Below are 18214 nucleotides of genomic sequence, written 5' to 3' on the forward strand. Positions count from 1 at the left end.
AAACTCCCATAGACAACATGGGGGCCAAATCTGTGAGATCATATCTTTGGTTTAGAAGGTCGTAGAGACTTGGGGCTGGGCTCTTTTGATTCGGCCAGCCAATAAGTAGTGACACAGCAACTTCATAGCCACGCCCTAGCAACCAATTACAGCACCCTAGCAACCGAGTCAGGTGTTTTGCCACTGCAAGCACCATTCACATTTTCTTCAGGAAATGTACATTCTAGTTAATGGTGCTTGCCAAAGGCAAAGCTCCATTCTTATTCTCCTGCATACTTATTATTATTATTATTATTATTATTATTATTCCACACAAAATTTTGGCGCGCTACTCCTCCCGCAGCTTTTGTCCTAGACCCATGAATGAGGTGTCAAATCGACCGGCTTATTGAGGAGAGGTGTGCTATGACTTTTATAAGCGATCGGGTGTACGATGTTCGTCCGACGGGCGAAAAATCGGGCGAAAAATCCCATAGACTTAACATTGGGACGAACTTTGACAAGTCATAACTCTGGATCACAATGTCATAGAGACAAGTGTGTGGGCTCATTTTACTCAGGCAACCAATCAGTCTATCAAGATAATTTTAAAGCTATCAAGCCACGCCCTAGCAACCATAGAGAGTACCTTAGTAACAAGCTCCATAGACTTCCATTGAAAAAGATCAAAGGAATATCTTTGGATAGGAGTGTCATACAAACATGAGGGTGGGCTCGTTTGACTCGAGGCAGCAAACCGCCAATCACAAATAACCTTAAAGCCATCATAGCCACGCCTTAGCAACCATTTTAGAGCACCCTAGCAACCCAAAGCATAGGCAGATATCTTCAAATCTGAATATCATAGAGGCATGGGGGTTGGTTTATATCATTCATACTGGCAAGCAGCCTTTGGTTTATCATTACTGGCAGCTGCCAAGCCACTCCCTAGCAACCAAACAGAGTACCCTAGCAACTGTTTTGCAAGATCTATATCTCTGCATCAGAACATCGTAAAGACATGGGTGTTGGTTTATATTGTCAAGCAGCCTTTGGAGTATCATCATTGGTAGCTGCCAAGCCACTCCCTAGCAACCAAACAGAGTACCCTAGCAACCGTTTAGCAATATCTATATCTCTGCATCAGAGCATCATAGAGACATGGCGGATGGCTCTTTTGACTAATGCTAGCAAACTGGACTTCCAACATGCTACACATGCTAGCAGTGAATAGCTACATGCTAATAGTGATTAGCTTAGGGTTTAAACATGACACAAACTAGTAAAAATGTGTTAGCATCATGCTGGTAACATGGTAATTGTGTTAGCATCATGTTAGTAGCATGCTAATCATGTTAGCATCATGCTAGCAAACATGCTAATCATGTTATCATCTTGTAAAAACCTTGCTAATCATGTTAGCATGTTGCTAGCATTATGCTAACATGATTAGCATATTGTTTAAAACATGTTAGCAGCATGCTAAGGGTGTTAGCATCATGGTAGCAACATGCTAATCATGTTAGCATCTTGCTAAAAACATCATAGCAGGACGGTAATTATGTTAGCATAGTTTTGCCACTGCAAGCACCATTCACATTTTCTTCAGGAAATGTACATTCTAGTATTGTAATTACTATTCACCTGAACAAAACTTTGGCGCGTAACTCGTCCCGCACCGTTTGTCGTAGACCCACAAATGAGGTGTCAAATCGACCGGCTTATTGAGGAGAGGTGTGCTATGACTTTTCTAAGCGATCGGGTGTGCGATGTTCGCACAGCGTACGAAAAAACGGCTGAAAAAACTCCCATAGACTTAACATGGGGGCCAAATCTGTGAGATCATATCTTTAGATCAGAAGGTCGTAGAGACTTGGGGCTGGGCTCTTTTGACTCGGCCTATCAAGCAGCCAATAACTAATGACTTCATAGCCTCACCCTAGCAACCAATTACAGCACCCTAGCAACCGGGTGCCGAATTTTGCCACTGCAAGCACCATTCACATTTTCTTCAGGAAATGTACATTCTAGTTAATGGTGCTTGCCAAAGGCAAAGCTCCATTCTTAATCTTCTGCATACTTATTATTATTATTATTAATGGTGCTTGCCAAAGGCAAAGCTCCATTCTTATTCTTCTGCATACTTATTATTCTTCTTCTTCTTCTTCTGGACACAATTTCTGCGCGCTACTCCTCCCGCAGTTTTTGTCATAGACCCATGAATGAGGTGTCAAATCGACCGGCTCATTGAGGAGAGGTGTGCTATGACTTTTATAAGCGATCGGGTGTACGATGTTCGTCCGGCGGGCGAAAAAGTAGCGAAAAAAATCCCATAGACTTTGCATTGGGACAAACTTTGACGAGTAATAGCTCCTAACGAGAATTTCATAGAAACATGTGGGTTACCACGTTTGAAGAGCCTGATAGGCTCTCTCAGACCATACCTCAAAATGGGGTGTAAGTTGTACCCCTGGGGCGCAAGAGCTGCCCAAAGTTGCCCCATAGACATACTATGGTGAAGCCGTGCCCATGAACCAGGAAGTACTGTGTTTTTCCTACTATGGGAAATTACATAGGGATTTTGTATTGAACATAACTCTGGATCACAATGTCATAGAGACAAGGGGGTGGGCTCATTTTACTCAGGCAACCAATCAGTCTCTCAGGATCATTGTGAAGCTATCGAGCCACGCCCTAGCAACCATATAGAGCACCATAGCAACAAGTTCCATAGACTTCCATTGAAAAAGATCAAAGGAATATATTTGGATAGGAGTGTCATAGAAACATGAGGGTGGGCTCATTTGACTCGGGGCAGCAAACGGCCAATCACGAATCACCTTCAAGATATCATAGCCACGCCCTAGCAACTATTTAGAGCACCCTAGCAACTCAAAGCATAGAGGGGATATCTTCAAATCTGAACATCATAGAGGAATGGGGGTTGGTTTATATCATTCATACTGGCAAGCAGCCTTTGGTTTATCATTACTGGCAGCTGCCAAGCCACTCCCTAGCAACCAAACAGAGTACCCTAGCAACCGTTTTGCAAGATCTATATCTCTGCATCAGAACATCGTAGAGACATGGGTGTTGGTTTATATTGTCAAGCAGCCTTTGGAGTATCATCATTGGTAGCTACCAAGCCACTCCCTAGCAACCAAACAGAGTACCCTAGCAACCGTTTTGAAACACCTATATTTCTGCATCAGAACATTATAGAGACATGGCGGTTGGCTCTTTTGACTCATGCTAGCAAACTGGACTTCCACCATGCTACACATGCTAGCAGTGAATAGCTACATGCTAATAGTGATTAGCTTAAGGTTTAAACATGACACAAACTAGTAAAAATGTGTTAGAATAATGCTAGTGGCATGTTAATTGTGTTAGCATGATGCTAGTAGCATGCTAATCATGTTAGCATCATGTTAGCAAACATGCTAATCATGTTAGCATCTTGTTAAATACATGCTAACAACATGGTAATCATGCTAGCATCATGCTAGCATTATGCTAATGATGTTAGCATGTTGCTAACATTATGCTAACATGATTAGCATCTTGTTAAAATCATGCTAAAAACATGGTAATCATGCTAGCATCATGCTAGCATTATGCTAATCATGTTAGCATGTTTGCTAGCATTATGCTAACATGATTAGCATCTTGTTTAAAACATGCTAGCAGCATGCTAAGGGTGTTAGCATCATGCTAGCAACATGCTAATCATGTTAGCATGTTCCTAACATAATGCTAACATGATTAGCATTTGGTTAAAATAATGCTAGCAACATGGTAATCATGCTAGCATCATGCTAGCATTATGCTAATCATGTTAGCATGTTGCTAGCATTATGCTAACATGACTAGCATTTTGTTTAAAACATTCTAGCAGCATGCTTAGGGTGTTAGCATCATGCTAGCAACATGCTAATCATGTTAGCATCTTGTTAAAAACATGCTAGCAAAATGGTAATCATGCTAGCATCATGTTACCATGATGCTAATCATGTTAGCATGTTGCTAGCATTATGCTAACATGATTAGCATCTTGTTAAAAACATGCTAACAACATGGTAATCATGCTAGCATCATGCTTGCATTATGCTAATCATGTTAGCATGTTTTGCTAACATTATGCTAACATGATTAGCATCTTTCTAAAAACATGCTAGCAGCATGCTAAGGGTGTTAGCATAATGCTAGCAACATGCTAATCATGTTAGCATTTTGCTAGCATTATGTTAACATGATTCGCATCTTTCTAAAAACATGTTAGCAGGATGCTAAGGGTGTTAGCATAATGCTAGCAACATGCTAATCATGTTAGCATCTTGCTAAAAACATCCTAGCAGGACGGTAATTATGTTAGCATAATGCTAATCAAGAGTGCCGAGTTTTGCCACTGCAAGCACCATTCACATTTTCTTCAGGAAATGTACATTCTAGTTAATGGTGCTTGCCAAAGGCAAAGCTCCATTCTTATTCTCCTGCATACTTATTATTATTATTATTATTATTATTATTATTCCACACAAAATTTTGGCGCGCTACTCCTCCCGCAGCTTTTGTCCTAGACCCATGAATGAGGTGTCAAATCGACCGGCTTATTGAGGAGAGGTGTGCTATGACTTTTATAAGCGATCGGGTGTACGATGTTCGTCCGACGGGCGAAAAATCGGGCGAAAAATCCCATAGACTTAACATTGGGACGAACTTTGACAAGTCATAACTCTGGATCACAATGTCATAGAGACAAGGGGGTGGGCTCATTTTACTCAGGCAACCAATCAGTCTATCAAGATAATTTTAAAGCTATCAAGCCACGCCCTAGCAACCATAGAGAGTACCTTAGCAACAAGTTCCATAGACTTCCATTGAAAAAGATCAAAGGAATATCTTTGGATAGGAGTGTCATAGAAACATGAGGGTGGGCTCATTTGACTCGGGGCAGCAAACGGCCAATCACGAATCACCTTAAACACTTCATAGCCACGCCCTAGCAACTATTTAGAGCACCCTAGCAACTCAAAGCATAGAGGGGATATCTTCAAATCTGAACATCATAGAGGAATGGGGGTTGGTTTATATCATTCATACTGGCAAGCAGCCTTTGGTTTATCATTACTGGCAGCTGCCAAGCCACTCCCTAGCAACCAAACAGAGTACCCTAGCAACCGTTTTGCAAGATCTATATCTCTGCATCAGAACATCGTAGAGACATGGGATTTGGTTTATATTGTCAAGCAGCCTTTGGAGTATCATCATTGGTAGCTACCAAGCCACTCCCTAGCAACCAAACAGAGTACCCTAGCAACCGTTTTGAAACACCTATATTTCTGCATCAGAACATTATAGAGACATGGCGGTTGGCTCTTTTGACTCATGCTAGCAAACTGGACTTCCACCATGCTACACATGCTAGCAGTGAATAGCTACATGCTAATAGTGATTAGCTTAAGGTTTAAACATGACACAAACTAGTAAAAATGTGTTAGAATAATGCTAGTGGCATGTTAATTGTGTTAGCATGATGCTAGTAGCATGCTAATCATGTTAGCATCATGTTAGCAAACATGCTAATCATGTTAGCATCTTGTTAAATACATGCTAACAACATGGTAATCATGCTAGCATCATGCTAGCATTATGCTAATGATGTTAGCATGTTGCTAACATTATGCTAACATGATTAGCATCTTGTTAAAATCATGCTAACAACATGGTAATCATGCTAGCATCATGCTAGCATTATGCTAATCATGTTAGCATGTTTGCTAGCATTATGCTAACATGATTAGCATCTTGTTTAAAACATGCTAACAGGATGCTAAGGGTGTTAGCATCATGCTAGCAACATGCTAATCATGTTAGCATGTTGCTAACATAATGCTAACATGATTAGCATTTGGTTAAAATAATGGTAGCAACATGGTAATCATGCTAGCATCATGCTAGCATTATGCTAATCATGTTAGCATGTTGCTAGCATTATGCTAACATGACTAGCATTTTGTTTAAAACATGCTAGCAGCATGCTTAGGGTGTTAGCATCATGCTAGCAACATGCTAATCATGTTAGCATCTTGTTAAAAAACATGCTAGCAAAATGGTAATCATGCTAGCATCATGCTAGCATTATGCTAATCATGTTAGTATGTTTTGCTAGCATTATGCTAACATGATTAGAATCTTGCTAAAAACATGCTGGTATCATGCTATGGGTGTGAGCATCATGCTAGCAACATGCTAATCTGTTAGCATCTTGCTAAAAACATCCTAGCAGGACGGTAATTATGTTAGCATCATGCTAATCAAGAGTGCTGAGTTTTGCCACTGCAAGCACCATTCACATTTTCTTCAGGAAATGTACATTCTAGTTAATGGTGCTTGCCAAAGGCAAAGCTCCATTCTTATTCTTCTGCATACTTATTATTCTTCTTCTTCTTCTTCTGGACACAATTTCTGCGCGCTACTCCTCCCGCAGTTTTTGTCATAGACCCATGAATGAGGTGTCAAATCGACCGGCTCATTGAGGAGAGGTGTGCTATGACTTTTATAAGCGATCGGGTGTACGATGTTCGTCCGGCGGGCGAAAAAGTAGCGAAAAAAATCCCATAGACTTTGCATTGGGACAAACTTTGACGAGTAATAGCTCCTAACGAGAATTTCATAGAAACATGTGGGTTACCACGTTTGAAGAGCCTGATAGGCTCTCTCAGACCATACCTCAAAATGGGGTGTAAGTTGTACCCCTGGGGCGCAAGAGCTGCCCAAAGTTGCCCCATAGACATACTATGGTGAAGCCGTGCCCATGAACCAGGAAGTACTGTGTTTTTCCTACTATGGGAAATTACATAGGGATTTTGTATTGAACATAACTCTGGATCACAATGTCATAGAGACAAGGGGGTGGGCTCATTTTACTCAGGCAACCAATCAGTCTCTCAGGATCATTGTGAAGCTATCGAGCCACGCCCTAGCAACCATATAGAGCACCATAGCAACAAGTTCCATAGACTTCCATTGAAAAAGATCAAAGGAATATATTTGGATAGGAGTGTCATAGAAACATGAGGGTGGGCTCATTTGACTCGGGGCAGCAAACGGCCAATCACGAATCACCTTCAAGATATCATAGCCACGCCCTAGCAACTATTTAGAGCACCCTAGCAACTCAAAGCATAGAGGGGATATCTTCAAATCTGAACATCATAGAGGAATGGGGGTTGGTTTATATCATTCATACTGGCAAGCAGCCTTTGGTTTATCATTACTGGCAGCTGCCAAGCCACTCCCTAGCAACCAAACAGAGTACCCTAGCAACCGTTTTGCAAGATCTATATCTCTGCATCAGAACATCGTAGAGACATGGGTGTTGGTTTATATTGTCAAGCAGCCTTTGGAGTATCATCATTGGTAGCTACCAAGCCACTCCCTAGCAACCAAACAGAGTACCCTAGCAACCGTTTTGAAACACCTATATTTCTGCATCAGAACATTATAGAGACATGGCGGTTGGCTCTTTTGACTCATGCTAGCAAACTGGACTTCCACCATGCTACACATGCTAGCAGTGAATAGCTACATGCTAATAGTGATTAGCTTAAGGTTTAAACATGACACAAACTAGTAAAAATGTGTTAGAATAATGCTAGTGGCATGTTAATTGTGTTAGCATGATGCTAGTAGCATGCTAATCATGTTAGCATCATGTTAGCAAACATGCTAATCATGTTAGCATCTTGTTAAATACATGCTAACAACATGGTAATCATGCTAGCATCATGCTAGCATTATGCTAATGATGTTAGCATGTTGCTAACATTATGCTAACATGATTAGCATCTTGTTAAAATCATGCTAAAAACATGGTAATCATGCTAGCATCATGCTAGCATTATGCTAATCATGTTAGCATGTTTGCTAGCATTATGCTAACATGATTAGCATCTTGTTTAAAACATGCTAGCAGCATGCTAAGGGTGTTAGCATCATGCTAGCAACATGCTAATCATGTTAGCATGTTCCTAACATAATGCTAACATGATTAGCATTTGGTTAAAATAATGCTAGCAACATGGTAATCATGCTAGCATCATGCTAGCATTATGCTAATCATGTTAGCATGTTGCTAGCATTATGCTAACATGACTAGCATTTTGTTTAAAACATTCTAGCAGCATGCTTAGGGTGTTAGCATCATGCTAGCAACATGCTAATCATGTTAGCATCTTGTTAAAAACATGCTAGCAAAATGGTAATCATGCTAGCATCATGTTACCATGATGCTAATCATGTTAGCATGTTGCTAGCATTATGCTAACATGATTAGCATCTTGTTAAAAACATGCTAACAACATGGTAATCATGCTAGCATCATGCTTGCATTATGCTAATCATGTTAGCATGTTTTGCTAACATTATGCTAACATGATTAGCATCTTTCTAAAAACATGCTAGCAGCATGCTAAGGGTGTTAGCATAATGCTAGCAACATGCTAATCATGTTAGCATTTTGCTAGCATTATGTTAACATGATTCGCATCTTTCTAAAAACATGTTAGCAGGATGCTAAGGGTGTTAGCATAATGCTAGCAACATGCTAATCATGTTAGCATCTTGCTAAAAACATCCTAGCAGGACGGTAATTATGTTAGCATAATGCTAATCAAGAGTGCCGAGTTTTGCCACTGCAAGCACCATTCACATTTTCTTCAGGAAATGTACATTCTAGTATTGTAATTACTATTCACCTGAACAAAATTTTGGCGCGTAACTCGTCCCGCACCGTTTGTCGTAGACCCATGAATGAGGTGTCAAATCGACCGGCTTATTGAGGAGAGGTGTGCTATGACTTTTCTAAGCGATCGGGTGTACGATGTTTGCACAGCGGACGAAAAATCGTCTGAAAAATGTCCCATAGACTTAACATGGGGACCAAATCTGTGAGATCATATCTTTGGATCAGAAGGTCATAGAGACTTGGGGCTAGGCTCTTTTGATTCGGCCAGCCAATAAGTAGTGACACAGCAACTTCATAGCCACGCCCTAGCAACCAATTACAGCACCCTAGCAACCGGGGCCGAGTTTTGCCACTGCAAGCACCATTCACATTTTCTTCAGGAAATGTACATTCTAGTATTGTAATTACTATTCACCTGAACAAAACTTTGGCGCGTAACTCGTCCCGCACCGTTTGTCGCAGACCCACGAATGAGGTGTCAAATCGACCGGCTTATTGAGGAGAGGTGTGCTATGACTTTTCTAAGCGATTGGGTGTACGATGTTCGCACAGCGTACGAAAAAACGGCTGAAAAAACTCCCATAGACTTAACATGGGGGCCAAATCTGTGAGATCATATCTTTGGTTTACATGGTCATAGAGACTTGGGGCTGGGCTCTTTTGGCTCGGCCTATCAAGCCGCCAATAAGTAGTGACTTTATGGCCACGCCCTAGCAACCAATTACAGCACCCTAGCAACCGGTGCCGAATTTTGCCACTGCAAGCACCATTCACATTTTCTTCAGGAAATGTACATTCTAGTATTGTAATTACTATTCACCTGAACAAAACTTTGGCGCGTAACTCGTCCCGCACCGTTTGTCCTAGACCCACAAATGAGGTGTCAAATCGACCGGCTTATTGAGGAGAGGTGTGCTATGACTTTTCTAAGCGATCGGGTGTACGATGTTCGCACAGCGTATGAAAAAAATGGCTGAAAAAACTACCATAGACTTAACATTGGGTCAAAATCTGTGAGATCATATCTTTGGATCAGAAGGTCATAGAGACTTGGGGCTGGGCTCTTTTGATTCGGCCAGCCAATAAGTAGTGGCACAGCAACTTCATAGCCACGCCCTAGCAACCAATTACAGCACCCTAGCAACCGGTGCCGAATTTTGCCACTGCAAGCACCATTCACATTTTCTTCAGGAAATGTACATTCTAGTATTGTAATTACTATTCACCTGAACAAAACTTTGGCGCGTAACTCGTCCCGCACCATTTGTCGTAGACCCACGAATGAGGTGTCAAATCGACCGGCTTATTGAGGAGAGGTGTGCTATGACTTTTCTAAGCGATCGGGTGTATGATGTTCGCACAGCGTACGAAAAAACGGCTGAAAAAACTCCCATAGACTTAACATGGGGGCCAAATCTGTGAGATCATATCTTTGGTTTAGAAGGTCATAGAGACTTGGGGCTGGGCTCTTTTGACTCGGCCTATCAAGCTGCCAATAAGTAGTGACTTCATGGCCACGCCCTAGCAACCAATTACAGCACCCTAGCAACCGAGTGGCGATTTTGCCACTGCAAGCACCATTCACATTTTCTTCAGGAAATGTACATTCTAGTATTGTAATTACTATTCACCTGAACAAAACTTTGGCGCGTAACTCGTCCCGCACCGTTTGTCGTAGACCCACGAATGAGGTGTCAAATCGACCGGCTTATTGAGGATAGGTGTGCTATGACTTTTCTAAGCGATCGGGTGTACGATGTTCGCACAGCGTACGAAAAAACGGCTGAAAAAACTCCCATAGACAACATGGGGGCCAAATCTGTGAGATCATATCTTTGGTTTAGAAGGTCGTAGAGACTTGGGGCTGGGCTCTTTTGATTCGGCCAGCCAATAAGTAGTGACACAGCAACTTCATAGCCACGCCCTAGCAACCAATTACAGCACCCTAGCAACCGAGTCAGGTGTTTTGCCACTGCAAGCACCATTCACATTTTCTTCAGGAAATGTACATTCTAGTATTGTAATTACTATTCACCTCAACAAAACTTTGGCGCGTAACTCGTCCCGCACCGTTTGTCGTAGACCCACAAATGAGGTGTCAAATCGACCGGCTTATTGAGGAGAGGTGTGCTATGACTTTTCTAAGCGATCGGGTGTACGATGTTCGCACAGCGTACAAAAAAAACGGCTGAAAAAACTCCCATAGACTTAACATGGGGTCCAAATCTGTGAGATCATATCTTTGGATCAGAAGTTCGTAGAGACTTGGGGCTAGGCTCTTTTGATTCGGCCAGCCAATAAGTAGTGGCACAGCAACTTCATAGCCACGCCCTAGCAACCAATTACAGCACCCTAGCAACCGGTGCCGATTTTTGCCACTGCAAGCACCATTCACATTTTCATCAGGAAATGTACATTCTAGTATTGTAATTACTATTCACCTGAACAAAACTTTGGCGCGTAACTCGTCCCGCACCGTTTGTCCTAGACCCACAAATGAGGTGTCAAATCGACCGGCTTATTGAGGAGAGGTGTGCTATGACTTTTCTAAGCGATCGGGTGTACGATGTTCGCACAGCGTACGAAAAAAATGGCTGAAAAAACTCCCATAGACTTAACATTGGGTCAAAATCTGTGTGATCATATCTTTGGATCAGAAGGTCATAGAGACTTGGGGCTGGGCTCTTTTGATTCGGCCAGCCAATAAGTAGTGACACAGCAACTTCATAGCCACGCCCTAGCAACCAATTACAGCACCCTAGCAACCGGGGCCGAATTTTGCCACTGCAAGCACCATTCACATTTTCTTCAGGAAATGTACATTCTAGTATTGTAATTACTATTCACCTGAACAAAACTTTGGCGCGTAACTTGTCCCGCACCGTTTGTAGTAGACCCACGAATGAGGTGTCAAATCGACCGGCTTATTGAGGAGAGGTGTGCTATGACCTTTCTAAGCGATCGGGTGTACGATGTTCGCACAGCATACAAAAAAAAACAGCTGAAAAAACTCCCATAGACTTAACATTGGGTCAAAATCTGTGATATCATATCTTTGGATCAGAAGGTCATAGAGATTTGGGGCTGGGCTCTTTTGATTCGGCCAGCCAATAAGTAGTGACACAGCAACTTCATAGCCACGCCCTAGCAACCAATTACAGCACCCTAGCAACCGGGGCCGAATTTTGCCACTGCAAGCACCATTCACATTTTCTTCAGGAAATGTACATTCTAGTTATTATTATTATTATTCCACACAAAAGTTTGGCGCGCTACTCCTCCCGCAGTTTTTGTCCTAGACCCATGAATGAGGTGTCAAATCGACCGGCTCATTGAGGAGAGGTGTGCTATGACTTTTATAAGCGATCGGACCAACGATGTTCGCACAGCGGACGAAAAAGCGGCCAAAAAAGTCCCATTGACTTACATTGAAAAATTCAAATTCACGAACATTCCGTCTCTCTCAACTGTCACTTTCTCACACACACTCACACACGCAGGCCCTTAGAAGCCTTTCTCTCTCAGACACAGACACTCATTTTCTTCCACTTTTATTTCTGCGCGCTACTCCTCCCGCAGCGTTTGTCCTAGACCCATGAATGAGGTGTCAAATCGACCGGCTCATTGAGGAGATGTGTGTTATGACTTTTATAAGCGATCGGACCAACGATGTTCGCACAGGGGGCGAAAAAGCGGCCAAAAAAGTCCCATAGACTTACATTGAAAAATTCAAATTCACGAACATTCCGTCTCTCTCAACTGTCACTTTCACACTCACACACGCATGCAGGCCCTTAGAACCCTTTCTCTCACACTTACACACACTCATTTGACTTCTGATCAAGCAGCCAATAGGTAATGACCTCAAATCTTCATCATAGCCACACCCTAGCAACCACTTAGAGCACACTAGCAACCACTCCATGGACTCAAAATGGAGGGTGTAAAAAAAATTTAAATATTGAAAAAAAAAATACCTTAAAAGTTGTTCAAAAGAAGTCCTTGGCAATCCTGATGATTTTTTGACATAAAATTAAAATCGATAATTTTGACCCATACAATGTATTGTTGGCTATTTCTACAAATATACCCATGTGACTTAAGACTGGTTTTGTGGTCCAGGTGTAAACAGGTGTATATGTTTGCTTCATTACTGATGATTGACAAGAATATTAATTTTTATACATATATGCATACTTTATATTAATAATAGAGATGTTAAACCAGGGCTTAATGCTTTGAAAAAATTAGGAGCGTGTTTAGAAACTTTATGGGTGCAATGAAAACTTGGCAAAATATGTGTCTTTCTTTAACTATTTCTTAATATATATATATATATATATATATATATATATATATATACACACTCACACACACTATAATAAACAGATCTTGTCATGCTAGTAGGTGGTATTATTATAGTTTTCATTAATATTTTGAATTCAGTCTGCTTTCATTTTAATTTTAAAAGTTTTAGTAATTTTGTTGTTCTTGCCATTTTTATATTTTTTTTGTTATTTTTAAACGTCTGTTTAGTTCTTTATTAATTTTTATTTCAGTTTCCATTTAGTACATCAGGTTAATTAAACTAAATAACTGGTTATTTTCAATTACAAATAAATATAAGAAATGTACGTTTTATTCAGTTAACATTTATTTCAAGTAATGAAAAATGTTTTTTTCATGATTATAGATTTTGTTAGTCTTTCCTTCCTGTGATGGGGCATCCAGACAGAAGCTAGAAGTTTACTTTAAATTAATTATACATTAAATTTAAATTAGATTAAATAAGGTTTGTGTAACTGGGGTGGAAATTGGACACATTGCGTGACTTTTACTCATAAACAAGCCCGAAATGCACCGGGACACTTATTTTGAAATGTCTAAAGCTTTATTTTTTCAGACCGCTCATTCAAATTCAAATGAGGGAGATAAAATATGCATTCTAATAATTAATCAGCATTTAGTTCATATGCGATTGCTTGTCATAAATGTGTGCTTTTATCTGATTGTGATCTGCTCTGAAGCAGTCTGAAGAACGCACAACAGCGCCACGTTCAGGCTTTGAAACATTGAAAATAGATGAGGGATAAAATGAATCAGAGCATCATAGAGACATGTGAGTTTGGCTCGTGTGATTTGTGCAGACATGCAGTCTATTAGTTTAAGACTGCTAACTGTCTAGCCTTGCCCTACACACTAAAAACTCCTGGGTCAAAAATAACCCATAATGGGTTATTTTTGACCCAAATCCTGGGTTAAAAAGGGACCAACTAATTTCTGGGTTATTTCAACCCAGAAAAATGGGTTATTCTTTTTGACCCAACTTCTGGGTTAAATACCTGACCCAAATTTTGGGTTAAAATAACCCAAAATTGTAGTTAATATAACCCAACTTTTGGGTCAAAAGAACAACCCCAATATCTGGGTTGAAATATCCCAGAAATTAGTAGGTCCCTTTTTAACCAAAGGTCAAAGGTCAAAAATAACCTAACTTGGGTTACTATGCCAGTATGCCTTATTTCAGAAAATAAAACTTCAGAAACTTACACACTTCAAGCACTTTTACATTTTTATTGCATTAAATTAAATTAAACTCTACACACTTGGACCTATTTATCTTAGGTCACACTGTAATAACATTAGACATTAGAAAAAATAGAAAAATAAACAACTCATTTTCTCTCAAACATTTGACAACATTCAATAACTGGATTGAACTTGAGGGACAAGATTTTTGATAGTGTCCTCATCTAAGAGAAGAAATGCCTCCTCATCTATGTCTTCACCTGAAAGACAGAAAACAAGACAACATGAGTATTGTTAATAAGTCGAGACAATTGTGAACCACTCACCAGACACTCTTTGATTATCAAGCTAATAAATAATCACTCTTAAGGGAATGCTGTTGGTTTTTTTTTTTGTTTTGTTTAAAAAAAAAAAAAAAAAAAAAACGTGGCCCAATTTGCTAGTTAACTAATGTGGTTCTTTTGCAGCATTACCCATTTTGTGTGAATGACAGTCTATACTGTCCATCTTTTCTTTCATTAACAAGTGTAATAATGACATTAATGCAAAGGTGAATATCTGGCCCATTATTATGCATAACAGCTTAAAGACAAGGCACAAGTATCTTTTAACTATAAGGGTTATTATAGAGATGCATTCCCCACTGTCAAAGAAGTTGTGACTGTCACAAAATCTTACACTGACACATTTAAGCCATATTCAAGAAAAATATTTAGGTATAGAGAGATGATATGAGGGCAGTTAAAGGGATAGTTCACCCAAAAATGAAAATTTGATGTTTATCTGCTTACCCCCAGGGCATCCAAGATGTAGGTGACTTTGTTTCTTCAGTAGAACACAAATGATGATTTTTAACTCCAACCGTTGCAGTCTGTCAGTCTTATAATGCGAATGAATGGTAACACAATTTATAAGAGTCAAAAAATATGCTTAGACAAATCCAAATTAAACCCTGCGGCTTGTGACGACACATTGATGTCCTATGACACGAAACGATCGGTTTGTGCGAGAAACCGAACAGTATTTATATAATTTTTTACCTCTAAAACACCACTATGTCCAACTGCGTTCAGCAATCGCTTAGGTTTCTCACACAAACCGATCGTTTCTTGTCTTAGGACATCAATGTGTCGTCACGCGCCGCAGGGTTCAGTTTGAATTTGTCTAAGCATATTTTTTGACTCTTATAAATTGTGTTACCATTCACTCGCATTATAAGACTGACAGACTGCAACGGTTGGAGTTGAAAATCATCATTTGTGTTCGACTGAAGAAACAAAGTCACCTACATCTTGGATGCCCTGGGGGTAAGCAGATAAACATCATATTTTCATTTTTGGGTGAATTATCCCTTAAAAGAGTAAAACGCTCACCTCTAAAATTCTCTATCAGCCCAGACATCCGCCACTCAGTTAGCTTATCAGCGACAAAGCTGTCCATTTATAATGACCTGAAGAAAACATAGCAATAGAGGTTAGCAACAATTTGAAGACTTGAAACGCTTCTTTAACTCTCACTACTTAAGACAGTAGGGCACTGTATAATATGATAAGCACAGCGCAGCTGGTTAACATAACTATTGTGTAGCCTCGTCGCTCTAGCCGCGGCTAAAGGGGGTCGCACACCGGAAGAGAAGCGTATTTAAAATTCAAACACATTATTCTCTATGAGTGTACACACACCGGCGGCGCCATTCGGCGTCTGTCCGCGGCGCCCAGCAACGGTTCGGGACCTTGTTCAAAATCCTGCAGCGCCACAGAGCGCCATGTACATCGATTTATATTAAATTTACACTTATTTGTCTCAAATCGTCGTTAATGTATATACTGACTTCACCATGTGCTGCAATATAAATTTAGTTTTACATTAATTTACAGAAATCAGCTGCTTGAATGAAAATTGCTGATGTTATTGGATTTTCAGGTGATATTCTCAATTCATTCAGTTAACGGACGCTCTGAGGTAAAGTGTTCAGACTGCAGACTCAGCAACGGTTGTATTTAATTATACAGTACAATCATAACATACTACTGACATTATCTTAATTTCATAATGTCCTAAAACATAACAATATTGCTGGCCATAAACTGAGAAAGTACGCGATACCTTGAGTTGTCCTAGACGCGGCGCAGCGCGGCGCTTCTCGTCCGGTGTTCGACCCCCTTAACGCGGCATGAAGTCGCCACTAACTGCACTGTGCTTATCGTATTATTACCAGTATTATAACAATGAGATAAGTACAGCACAGTTTATGAAAAATAGAATTTAAAGACCGTGTAAAGTGAATTCAGTCATTTTCTTCTAAACACATTAAATAGATCATACGTTTCTCGATGTGTAAAAAGCACAACCATTTTGACACCTAATTTCATGAACTTATCGTTATTTTTAATCATTCAAATTTGGCTGGGTGGTTAATAACACTTTCTTATTTAGTCTGACAAACTCAAAACACATATTTATTTTGACTTTACACGGACTTTAAACTAGTTAGATGTTGTCGCGATATCCGTGGGCGGCTACGTGCTAACCACAGAATTACCACGGTAAGCCATGGTCATTTTTTTCAACAGATGGTGCTAAACTAGCAACGGGGACATGGACACAGAAAAGTTTACGTTACATTGACACTGAAAATACTTGCTTACCTTGAATACGCGATGAAGTTGCACCGAAGAAGCCCAGGCCAAAACGGATCGAGTGCGTTCAAGTTCAAGTGACGGTTGTTTCAAACGACTGTTGTGAGAAAATTCCAGAACAACAGCGAGGGCGGGGGGAAGGGGCGTTAACCCAGAACATGGGTTACTCTTTGAAAAATAACCCAGAAACCTAAACAACCCAGGAATTGGGTCAAAATATTAGCCCTATAACCCAGAAAATGGTTACTCTCTGAAAAAATAACCCATAATTTTAACCCAACACAAATAACCCAGAAAATGGGTTAAAGAAATAACCCAGGAGTTTTTAGAGTGTAGCAACCATTTAGAGCACCCTAGCAACCCAAACCCAAAATGGATATCTAGCTACGCATAGAAACACAAAACTAATGGGAGTCACTCTCAGTGACTGAATCAAACACATTAAGATTACCCACAGCTCACATCTCCATTGCTGTAAGTACTGAAAGTGAAACCACACACGAAACCCCAAGAGCAGCTCTCTCACACTGTATGACGTGACAGACAACTAGTTGTACAGTCCTGTTCTATTCACACAGCGCGGATCTTGCAGTTGTGAGTCCTGAATATTACGGGTGTGAATTCGGTTATACTCTGCTGCTGTGTGAACATGGCCTATATATATATATATATATATATATATATATATATATATATATATATATACAGTAGTCAAAATTTGAAATTGAAACATTTGAAACCTTTCTTTCCAACTTGTTATTGTGGTAACACTTTATTTTATAGTGTCATTGTTACATATGTTACATGTAGTTACTATAGTAATAACTATACATTATGGCTAATTACATGCAACTAACCCTAAACCAAACCCTAATTCTAACCCTAAGTACATGTAGTTGCTTAATATTACTCAGTACTTAAATGTATAATTACAGTGTGACACCTTAAAATAAAGTGTAACCGTTATTGTTGTACAAATATGAAATAGTTTATTAGGCATTGATATAACACAGCTTCTCATATAAGTTTACTTAATAACTGATAACTGATAATTGACAAGAGTATTACATTTTTAATACATTTTCTATTAAGTTGAAAAATGTACAAGTGTGATTAGAAACTTTAGGGATGCAATGAAAAATTAGCAAATAATGTGTCTTTCCTTAACTATTTCTTCTTACATATATACACACACACACTTTAATAAATAGATTTTGCCATACTAGTAGGTTATTATAGTTTTTATTAATATTTTAAATTAGATTTTTTTTTTTTTTTTTTTTTTTTTTACATTTTCTGCTTTCATAGTTTTTATAGT

The 18214-nt window shown here is 39.7% G+C and overlaps 1 long non-coding RNA gene across 1 annotated transcript; it reads right to left on the bottom strand.

Annotated features, from left to right (window-relative positions):
• Window positions 1-14183: 14183 nt before the first annotated feature.
• Window positions 14184-17204, bottom strand: LOC137030466 (uncharacterized). Its single transcript, XR_010896413.1, has 3 exons — window positions 16906-17204; window positions 15631-15707; window positions 14184-14517 (listed from the first exon to the last, which is right to left on the bottom strand). It is a non-coding gene; the product is annotated as an uncharacterized lncRNA (long non-coding RNA).
• Between the last annotated feature and the right edge of the window lie 1010 nt (window positions 17205-18214).

Source organism: Chanodichthys erythropterus, chromosome 11 (genome assembly GCF_024489055.1).
Source record: "Chanodichthys erythropterus isolate Z2021 chromosome 11, ASM2448905v1, whole genome shotgun sequence".
NCBI classification, from domain to species: domain Eukaryota; kingdom Metazoa; phylum Chordata; class Actinopteri; order Cypriniformes; family Xenocyprididae; genus Chanodichthys; species Chanodichthys erythropterus.